This window comes from Calypte anna, chromosome 6 (assembly GCF_003957555.1).
Source record: "Calypte anna isolate BGI_N300 chromosome 6, bCalAnn1_v1.p, whole genome shotgun sequence".
NCBI classification, from domain to species: domain Eukaryota; kingdom Metazoa; phylum Chordata; class Aves; order Apodiformes; family Trochilidae; genus Calypte; species Calypte anna.
This window is the reverse complement of record NC_044252.1, coordinates 11,908,446-11,920,056: the sequence shown is the minus strand read 5'-3', so window position 1 is coordinate 11,920,056 and position 11,611 is coordinate 11,908,446. Positions and strand designations below refer to the sequence as shown.

At 41.4% G+C, this 11,611-nt stretch overlaps 1 non-coding gene across 1 annotated transcript; it reads right to left on the bottom strand.

The window, feature by feature from the left end:
- Window positions 1-3,290: 3,290 nt before the first annotated feature.
- TRNAS-UGA lies at window positions 3,291-3,372 on the bottom strand. Its single transcript has one exon. It is a non-coding gene; the product is annotated as a tRNA-Ser (tRNA).
- Between the last annotated feature and the right edge of the window lie 8,239 nt (window positions 3,373-11,611).

Below are 11,611 nucleotides of genomic sequence, written 5' to 3'. Positions count from 1 at the left end.
AGTCATCAGTGGAGCAATGTAGACAGGGAACTCTTACAAATTTTAGGTCTTTGATGGGTATCGTGAGCTGTCACAGATGATGGATGGTAGGGAAAACTCATTTTCTTTGCTCTCTGTTCCATCTTCACAGTGGTTCTTTCTTGCTTCCTTTTCATTGAGCAGTGAAGGGTAGGGTCTACTTCTAGAAACTTGCTGCCAATCCCCAGGTTTCCAGTCTCTATGTGCAATGTGGTTCTCACTGCTTTGGACAAAATTATTTCCTTGCTGCTTTGTCAAAACTGCTTCTCTGAGAATATCAAAGGACTCCTGACACCAGGGGCTGCCATCTCTTCTAAGGAGATGTAGTTTAGCTCTCAGGCATCAGTCCTTACAGAAACTCGCTATAATATGTCAGGATTGTCAGGGCTGGTTGTTTCCTAGCAGTTAATTTCCATGAGGCCCCCCAATTTATCCTGGGTAGAGGATTGTCAGCTCCTCCTCTTTTTCATAAGCAGCTTTGTGTGAATGATATTGATGGGATGGGAGGGGGCAGAATGCATGAGGAGAATGTTCCAGCTGGGTGGGCCTGGATGCCTTTGGTGCCTTCTGCTAATTGTGCTTTCAAAAGATCTGCCTTTCCCAGGGTTCCCATGTCCATCCTTGACCCCCCACTGCTGAAGTACTAGGATGCTGGTTTCAGTGTGAATGGTTGTTGATAAAAAAGAGCCTGGATATCCTAATCACCTCTTGGCATACCTGGCTAGAGGCACCTTGGTCCCTGGAGGTACTGGCTGTGTGACTGAGCTGGGTTTGGGGTAGGAAATAACACCAGGACCATATTGAACCCATGTGTACCTTTTGGGGTCTGGACTCCAGAACCAGGTTCATTACTGCCTTGCATCTTGTCACTCTTGTAGTTGAGGTTTAAAAAGAGAAGCAGGTAGAACAGTAGCATTTTAACTCTGGTACAAAATGGAGATGAAAAGTGATAGCCATCAAGAGGGGAGCACCAAACCTACCAAACTACCATACTAGTGCTGCTAGTGAGCATATAGCTTTAGTAGGCTGTATGGCAGTCCTTATTTTCTTCTGTAATTAGAAAAAAACCAAACCAAACCACAACCCTCCCTTCCCCCCCCCCCCAAACCCACCACCCTTGCAATTAAAGCCATATGGTTCTTTCCCCTTAGTGCCTTGGTGGGAACATTTTCATATATCTTGCTGAAGGGTAAATGTGGGAAATAAGTTGGGTATTTGCTTCTGCTCTTTTATTTTCCTACTGCAAATTCAAGGAGGAAAGGTTCACTAAGTGTAAATACTTAGAGAATAATTTGCTTGCATTTCTGACAGACTGGCCTCTTATTTTTCAGTATAAAATTTAAAATAACCACGTCTTGGTGTCAGTCACTTCACATTTCCATCCCCAGCAAGGTCCCAGAGAAAAGAACATCTTGAAGTTGTAAACTTTATTGGCTCAGTACTTTGTCTTCAGATCTACTAAAGCAGTGTAATATGTCTTTTGGAAAGAAGACACTCAAAGTGGCCATTAAAGAACTGGCAACATCTTCAGTGATGCAGCAGAAAGGAAGGACTTAGTTCAAAGCTTGCCCACCATGTTTAGTATTTTAACTCTTTCAATATTGTCTTTTTATTAAATTGGAATGCTATCCAAAATTGCACTAAACAAAAAAGGTTTCTCATCTGTTCCAAATTGCAGGGATGTGTGGGATCTTCAAGTTATTAAAAAAACCCCAAAAAACAAACCAAAAGACAGAAAAGAATTTTAATTCCTGACTAATTAAAAAAATTAAGCCTTGTTGCTAGAAAATAAGTTATATATTTATATTAAATTTATCTGAAATGAGCACTCTAACTAAAAATTTTTGCATATTGTAGTGTTGTACTGCTCTAAGCACACAATTTAAAGCTGCTGTTAGAATACACATATATGGCACCTTAACAAAGGATGCTTGAATTGGTACTCTTGAATTAAAAACCTGCCTTTTCTGCAAAGTCTGAGATGCCTGCCCCCAGTATCCTTTCCAAGTACCTTCCCATGTGAAGACATGTGAGAAATGCCTAATGTTGTTGTCAGTACTACCATTACCAGTTATTTATCAGTTTCCCTCTAAAGTGTGACCTCTAACACTTCCATGTACCCTAACAGAAACAAATACCCAAACCTGACATCCCTGGCAGCCTTGTTAGGGAGAATTTTGAAATGTTCCTTTTCCTGCCAGCTTAAACAATTGTCCCTTCTTTCTTTCATTTTTAATTTGTTCTGCACAGGGATATTTCAATATTTCCTCTTCTTTCCCTGCCTCAAGTTTCTGATTACATTAAGTTACTCTAACAAAACATGAAAGGTCGAATGGGTATTGGTGATGCATTTTTGTCTTGTCTAAGAAAGAGGGGAGCGAGAAGTGGCTGTTCCTGTCTCTAGCCTTTTTCTTGTTTCCAGCTTTCTCTTACCTGGCTTTGCAAATTTTTCAGCTCTTCACCAACGCTGGACACACACATAGGAGGAGACTGACACATTTGAGTGGTGAAAGGTCAGTTTAAGCCAGGCAGAAAGAGGTGATGTGTGTGAGTGTGTTTGGCCAGGGCAAAGTGCCTTGTTATATTTTTCCTGCTTATTAGTTGCATAGTAATTTCTATAGGTTTCTTCCCTCATTGCCAGATTGTGTGTGCAGAAGGCTGTAAATGTCTGGAGGACTCTCACTGAAGGTCTGTGAGCAGTCTGACCAGGTTCCTCCCTGAGAAGAAAGGTTTAGAGTAAATAAATTCATTATAGACTAACTTGCTGCAGATAGTATTTTATTTATATTGCATCAGCTGTGGGACTTGGGGGCGGGTCATGCCCTTAAGGCAAATCAGAACACTGTGTGCAATGCATTGGATTAATCCTGCACTTTGCACTTGAGCAGGACAGGGACTGGCAGGGCAGGGCAGGGACTGGCTACAGAGGACCTGGAAGGTGCCCTGTGGAAGGAACACTGGTCCCTGTGGGTGCTGCTCTCATCCCTACCAAGTGCAGGTTATTGCGCTTTAGACACAATTCTGGGAAAGTACCCTGGGACCTATTGTTGCTCTGGCACTATTTTATTTTTTGATAGAAGCCAGGAAGAATGCTGTAGGCCGGGTCAAGGGAGTCACAGTAGGATAAACACTAGGGAATTCCTCTTGTTGCTGCAGAGGCGCGCTGAACAGTCAGAGAATGCCTGAGGAGTAACCACTGCTCATTGAAAGCAATAGTGACAGCGGGGAAGATTAAAAAAAAATAAAGAATAAAAAACTCCACCCTCACGGGCCGCAGCGAGCAGGGTTCGAACCTGCGCGGGGAGACCCCATTGGATTTCAAGTCCAACGCCTTAACCACTCGGCCATCGCTGCTGGTCGGGAGCTCTGGGCCGGGCTGAGGCTCTTACTCATCGTTCATCACCGGAAGTCCCCGCCCCCGCCGCACCGGGAGCCAATGGGCGCCGCCGCCTCTCCCCGCCCAACCCCGCCCCGCCCGCTGCGCCACCGGCACCCGGCAGGAGGGGGGAGGGAGCGCGGGGTTTGCGCGGGGTTTGCGCGGGGTGTTTCCGCGTTTCTGCACCGGGGGACATGGGTTCTGCCACTGAGCAGCTGCGGAGGATGCGCGGGCAGGCGTGGTACGGTGCGGTCTTTATCCTTTTGAGTTCTGGTTTCACGTAGATGACGACAAAAAACCCCAACCCGTGATTCTACCAAATGTTGATGGCTGTGTGAACAGCGAATGCGCGGAAAGCGGGGTGAGGAAAAGTAGCGCCTTCGGTGTGCCACATCCTGGCCGAGGGGAGCTTCTTAAAGATCAGAAGTAGCCGTGTGGGCACTCAGAGGTGGTGTTTGCTGGTGGAGAACCAGCTGCTTCCCAGGTGTGGATGTCAGAAGAGACTTGTTGTGACTTCCAGTGCAAAGCTCTTTCTGTTTGTTTGTTGTGTTGTTTTTTAATTGATGGGAGAACAAGGAGCAGAGCTCTTCACTTCTACACTACGGGATCTGCTGCAGATTTATTTTCCTTACAGAAAACACATGGCTTGAAAGGCGTTCAAGTCCTTTGTTTTAGGAATATCTGATGAAATTCAATAAAATTTTTACTATTCAAGGCGGAAGGAAACCAAATCATCAAAGTTAGGTTTGGTATTACCCCCTCAAGGAAGGGCATGTGTTCAAACTCTTCCTGATGGGACTGAACCCCAGCTGTTGTTTTCAGGTTGTTCTTCTCCTCCCTTTCCAGACAGAAATGTATATGTGCCATATATTCACCTACATATACTTTTTACAGGTATTTGCCTATTAGCACACACATGATGGATAGGACAAATTTCTGGCCATCTAGCAGGCAATTTGAAGCTTTGAGTAAACTGTTGGATGTTTAAACATCCTGGAAGATTACACAAGGTCTTCACCCTCTGAACAGATGACATTTCCAGGATGAGTGAAGGGCAGTTACTTGGATGTATGTTCTGGTCCTTAGTCTTATCTTACTTGCACAAAGTTATTCTACCCAGAAAATGTTAACAGAAAACTTTGAAATACTCTACATTTTGAATTTTGCCTACTTACTAAGGCTAGTTTGAAAAAGGGGAAACTTCCCCTTGTCTATATGAAATTAAAATATGGTTTGTTCTGTTAATCTCATTGGAGAAATGTGTAGAAAAAGATCCATTATGCTTCTGTCACTCATATATTAAAGGTCAAAATCAAAATGGTCTTGGTTTTATACTATAGAAACACTTACTGCATTTAATCCTGCTGAAGCAGTGTTTAGTACAAAGTGGTACTTAGTACAGTGATTTCTCAGAACTCCAGACAACTTTTGCCTGTACTTTAGTGAAAGAGGGTCTTTTTAAAATACTCCTTAACTGAAATGGTGCTATTCTTTAGCTATGAATTTTTATAGCTTTTTTTATAATAATAATTTTTTGTAAGCTAAAAAAAAGATGGAATTTTTTTTCTTATCTACAGACAGCTACATAAGGAATATGTGCAGGAGAAAATGAGGAACTGTTATGTTTGTTACTATATTACATGGGAGTGATAGCAGGCAAATCAATGTGAATGGTATCATTAATATTCACATCACTGGAAGCCTCATGCTGTTTGACTTCTGTTCTAAAAGCTGCCTCAGACTGTAAGAGCACAATTCCTGTGTCTTAGGAATGAAGTTAACTGTCAACAATGCTAAATTACAGAGTCATAATTTAGAGTTTGTATTTGATGGTGTCAAGGCCCGTGTTTTAAATCTACTGAAAATTATGCTGGAAAGACAATTTTATTCTGAAGCCATGCAAAATGCAGAAAACCCAAACAAGACATAGCAAAAATAAATTACAGTGTGGTCTCCCTGACAAAAGTACTTATTTACTTGGAAAAAAGAGTGGGGTTGTTACACACTTTGACTACACACAGTGTTCTGACTGTACTCAGCCTTTGTATTCCGTGGAAATGCCCTCACTGCCTGTTAGCAAATCCAAGCTGCTTCTTTAAACCAGACTTACTTGGAGCCAAAACCAAGGTTACCAGTCCAGGCTCATGAATGATAGGACCACATCCTCTGAAGCCCTGTATGCTAAAGCACTTTTTTGTGTGGTGACACATGGACTACTTACAAATTAATCACCTGGAAAACTTGGTTGCCTGGTGTAGGAATAACCAGGCATTTCTTAGACCTCTGAGGTCTGAGGGCTTGGGTCTGCAGCATGAGGAATGTTTGAGTTCAGTTGTTCTCCAACATGCCTGCCTTGGAAGGGGAAAAACTACAGCCTAAGCAGCCCGGGCGCACTGGCTTTTCTCAAGTTGCAATGAATACAGACTTGTAAAGAATCACCTAAAACATACATGCAGTTCTCCGAGCCACTGAAAAATGGAAAGAGACTTAGAGTTGCTTTTGTTTCACGAATTGTAATGTCTAGCTTTTATATTCTGAATTGAGGAGCCTTTATTTCCTAGCAGGACCAACAAAAAACCCCCATTTTTTCTGTAATTAATATTTGCTTTTATTTTTTTTTCACATGAATCTAGGACTTGAGTTTAATGTCTACATAGAGACAATTTCAGCAAAAGAAAATAAAAGATAAGACTTGGCTGGCGGGTAAGTGACACACAAAGTATTACACTCCATCAACTACAGGCTATTGAATCCTGAAAAACCCCATTTGCGTGGTTACTTAAGCATAGAGTGACCTCCAGTGTTCATTCAGCAAGTTGCAAATAGAGGCGTAGACAGGATGTGTTGCATGCAGCAGAAGGCACATATTTGTGCCTAAACATAAAAACTATTTGTAGTATCGACAAGTTGCAATTATCCTGCATAAATTACCACTATAAGTTTAATTCCTATTAAGCCTTAGTGATAGATTGTAGCAATAAGTGTTTGCAGTTCTTTAAACATATAAAATAAAATGCTTCATGTGTTTTGAATGTAAAGATCTCGAGTGCAGGAAAGCTAAAACTCAGTAACAGCTGCAGCTTTGATTATCCTTTAAGTCAATTTAATTTTTCTTTCAGCAAAATTTCATCTTTTTTTTCAAACTATGGTTCTACTTATACATAGTTATACAATGTTATAAGATGTACTAGTCACACTTCTACTGTTAGCATTTTGCTTGTGCAAAAATACATGGTATACAAGATTAGCAGTCATGGGTAAAAGTTTGGGTTTTTTAGGACTGTATTGTTGGCAATTTCTGACACTGGTGGGCTCCATTTGGAGAAACAGAGTGGTAAGGTGCTGTTTTTGAATTGCCTGAGAACCTTGTGATCTTTATGAATAATCTTTTTTTGATCTTTGGTTATTCTCACCTTTATAACCTACATTTCCTACTTACGAAGAATATTCCTGATGAAAATAAACCTCAAGCAATGGAAGTCTTGAGATTTGCATCTTTGTGTAGATCCTAAGGTGTAAAAATGAATTCAGGAACTACAGGCACTGCTGCTTTATTTCTGATTCTCATGTTGATATGATTAATTTTGCAATTTAATGTTCCATACTGCTAATTTCATGCTGCATGGCTTCTTGGTAGTAGTAGGAAGTAGTGCCTTATAAGCTTGCTATTTTTCAAGAGATCTCTCTATAAATAATATTATCTATTGTTTGTATGAAATTATAGTTTATGGATTCCATTAATGTTCTGACACATTTTAAATACTAATAAAAATGTACAAATGTGAGATATAGTCTCTGCTCAGTACTTCTTTTAAAAGTAAATAAATTAGTAAAGCAACTGAAAATAGAAAGAGATTACTAACTATTGAATTTACAGATAGTAGTTGAAAACAAATGGACAGTCAGAATACTGGAATGTGCTCTTTGTAAAAGAAAAAAACCCACAACATTTATTTCTGAAGTGATTAAGTGACAACTAATGTCAAAAGTTACTGCAGCAGCGTGAAATTTTGTTAAAGAATTTGATTTTAAAAATTCCTTTGGCCTGGGATAGGTCTAAGATACTGGATCTGCTCACATACTCCATCCATGCCCTGATGCCAGGCTGGGGCTCGATTCAGCCACTCAACAGTTACAACTTCTTGACTTGCCTTCTTAAATCCAGGTGCCCAAGATGCACTGAACCCTGATGTGGATCAGCCAAGGTCCTTACCCAGATGATCACAAAGTCAGGGATGCACTACTGATTGTGCTAATCCAACGCTGTTGTGGATAACTTACTTGATTTGAAATATGATTTATTAAAGTTCCAATGTGCTATGCCAGAAGTGCTGTGTCTATCTTACAAAGCTATGAAAAATCTGTGAAATTCTGTTCTGTGCTGTGAAATTCTGTTGAATCCTGTAGCAGAACATGCAGAAACAGAACCTCACCTTGTGAACCAAAGGGAAATATAATGTGAGATAGTAAAATAGATTGGAAGACCAACTACCTGAAAAATAGCATATCTCAGAAGTGATACATGTACACTGACATGAAATTACTTAACTTAAAAACAAATAGGATTTGTGCACATTTGCATTTTCAATTCTCACAGCTCTGCTATGAAGCAGATCTGACTGGAATGCTCGCCAGAGAACCATCTGTTTGCGGACATTGCATTTTCCACTCGGGGGAGCTGCAGCTGCATGGCGGTGCGTGGCCTTCTCACAGAATCATCCGGGTTGGAAAGAACCTCTGAGATCATCAGCTCCAACCCTTAGTCCACTACCACTATGGTTACCAGACCATGGCACTGAGTGCCACATCCAGTCTCTTCTTAAAAACCTCCAGGGACAGAGAATCCACCACCTCCCTGGGCAGCCCACTCCAATGTCTCATCATCCTCTCTGTAAAGCATTTCTTCCCAATATCCAACCCAAACCTCCCCTGGCAGAGCTTAAGTCCCTGCCCTCTTGTCTTACTGATGGCTGCCTGGGAGAAGAGCCTGACCGCCCCCGGCTCCAACCTCCTTTCAGGGAGTTGTAGAGAGGGATGAGGTCTCCTCTGAGCCTCCTCTTTTCCAGCCTGAACACCCCCAGCTCCCTCAGCTTTTCCTCACAGGACTTGTGCTGGATCCCTTCACAGCCTCCTCACTCTTCTCGGGACCATGTCATAGAATCATAGAATCATAGAATTGGCTGGGTTGGAAGGGACCTCGGAGATCATCAAGTCCAACCCTTGATCCTCACCACTTTGCTCAGGAAGCCTCTTTCTGGGCAAGTGCTGCTGGCGAACAAAGGGCAGAATGAGCTCTGTTCGCCGCGGGTCCCATGGGTACAGACCCCACATTTCCCGATGCACGGAGCGCTGTCCTCCCCTCGCCCCTCACCCGCCGGGGGCTCCGGGGCCGCCCCCTTCCCTGCCAGCGGGGAGCGGGAGCAAAGGGCAGCAAGGGGTGGGCGCACCCCCTCCCTCCCTCCTTCCTCAGTCCCCGTGGGTTTCTGTGGCTGCCTCAAGTAACGGGAGAGGATCACCGGTGTCCTCCTGAGAGGGTGATGCGGGTTGTAACAGGGAGCGTGTGTCTCCAGCAGGCTGCTGAGGAGACAGACCCCGGCGCAGAAGCCGTGAGGGCTCTCCGGTGCGGATGAGGTGTGAGATTGTCCTCTGGTACTGACGAGAGAACGTGCCCGAGAGAGAGGTTTCTGATGCTGTGGCAATACTCTGGTGTGGCACGGACCTTTTTGCTCAGAGCTGTTCTGGGATTTTAAAGTGACTTCTGTGGCATAAATTGTATGAATGTGTAAATCAGCAAAAAAAAAAAAAAAAATTAATAAAGGGGTTTTGACGAGTGTCGTAATGTTGTGTCTTTTGCCTTCAGCCGTCCTGGTAGCCTGCTTGCCAGGGAAGTGCCTGCACTCACTGCTGGTGCCCTTCCCATCCCACTGGGACAAACACCATTACCAGCAGCTGTCTCAGGAAAATTTGAAAGTGGTTGCAGGGCCTTTTGTAACAAGGTGCTTGATTATATTGATTAGGGGTGGACCCTTCCTCAAAACCTAACAACTCTGACTGCACCTATGAAGTTAACAGAGCTTTTGAAGGAATCTCTCTGAATAAGTGCCATGAATTGAGAAAGAAATGGAGATAAAGGTTTGGGACTGGGAGTTTGTTTCCTTTTGCTGTTGGTGGTTTTTTTCTTTCTCTATTGGGCTAAACTGTTTGATACTGCTTTATGAATCTGCTCTGATTAATTAATTTTGTTTTCAAAAGCTAAAGAATAAAATCCTTTCGAATGAGAAAATGAAATTATTCCAGCATATACAGTTCCTGCCACTTGATAGGAATTGACAGACTACTAGCCTGTAAAAAGCTACTGAATTCTGTAAGTATCTGAAAGAATGAATAACTTACTTGTAATTTTATTAAATGTATCAGAAAAGCACAGAATCTCTGGACAAAGGAATAACTATCTTTATAAATTACACTTTTTACTTTGTTCAAATAATAAATATAAATACAAAACAAGGGACTTGAGGAAAGACTAAAGTTTTATTTGATGATCATTGTAGTTTTCGTAATGAAATGACTGGTATTTCTATGGTGACAACCATTTTACTGTGTGGATGCCATAGAATTGGGTTGATCAGCAAAATACTGCACAAAACCAGATTAAAAGTGCTCAGTGAAGTTAGTAAAAGATGAAATACCTATAGAAGTCAGAGAATTAAATTTTGGAAGATGAGAAGTTATGAGATGGGAGGTTACAACTCGTTAATGGGGAGCAGATTTTTAACTGGTTTGGACAGGGCTACAAAAAGGCTGTTAAGGAAAGGTGGAAAACAGCCAAGATGGAAAGGTATGTTATATAGTAGCTTACAGTAATCCATATTATTAACATATTTTTAAATACTCATGTGGAATATTTTAATGGTACTTAAATAATAGTTCTGCAGAGGCATTTGCAGTGTTACTGCATAACTTCAGAATTTGCAATGCTCACTTGTGATGATATGTCCCTACTACTTTTAAGTGTTTCACAGGTGACTGATCAAACCTGAGGTTGAGTGCCTTCATCTAAAGATAAAGGCAACTTGGGAATGAATCAGGTGCCTGAGCGTTGCTATCTAGAGTCATTTTAGGCACTTTTGACCTCATAAAGCATCCCCATATTCAGCCCTGGCATATGTGCTGGCATCCTATGGGGGACCTGTGGTACCCTAGGGACTTGTATGATGGATACCTTACAGTATCTAGAATGGCACAGGCTACTTAGCATAAGCAACTGAATCCCACTCCTCATTTGATAACACAGATGACAGGACAAAGTACTTTAAATAAAACTAGACTTTTCTGATCTCTTCTCAGTCAGCCTCTTAAAATAAAGAGGTTTTCTGCTGACCACTGTAGTAATTTACTTCATAAATTAAGGACAGATGCAGTTGCAAAGATCGAAGGATTTCATAAAGAGTAATAGAGATCATCTATGCAACTGTACTTGTCAATATTGAATCTTGTGGTTAAGTGAATTAGCTGTTTATTTGTTCTTAACCTTCAGATAACATTAATGTAGTAAACAAGAGAGCTACCTGCAGTTAGTAAGATGTAGACTTGGATTTCATGACATAGTTTTAATATAATGCTCAGAAAATTTAGTCTTAGTACAGCAGCTTTCTTCTCTGACTTTTGTTGTTCATGCCTTCTAAATTCATGAGATGAATGTGAGCAAAGAAAGGACTGTTTTTCAAAGTTGGACCTTGAAAAAATTCTGAGAGGAATGAATGGTAAATAAAATTGTAACTTTAACATGGCAATACCAGAAACATTATAACATCTTCTAGAAAAGTCTGTTTAGTTTCTATGAGTACTTGATGCTTTTGTAGGGGAACAAAATCTTCTCTAAGATGTTCTGTATACACCTGTTTTCTGACTTTCAAATCTTTCTATGCATCTTTAAGTGTAGAAGACATAACTGAAATTGCTTGGCCATCACACAACGAGGCCCAAATATGATAGATTTTTTTGTTTTATTCCCTCCAGCTGCTTTAGTATTGTCTCTTATGTTTGTCCAAGTCTTGTTTTTTTTCCTTACCTGTGAATAGTCAAAATATGGTGTTTTTTGTTTGTTTGTTTTTTGGGTTTTTTTTTTGTCTTTTAGTTAAGCCTCTCCAAAGCTGCTAGCTGGTGTCAGGTTACCACAAACTTCAGGCTGCCTGTGCCCTTTTTACCTCTAATAAC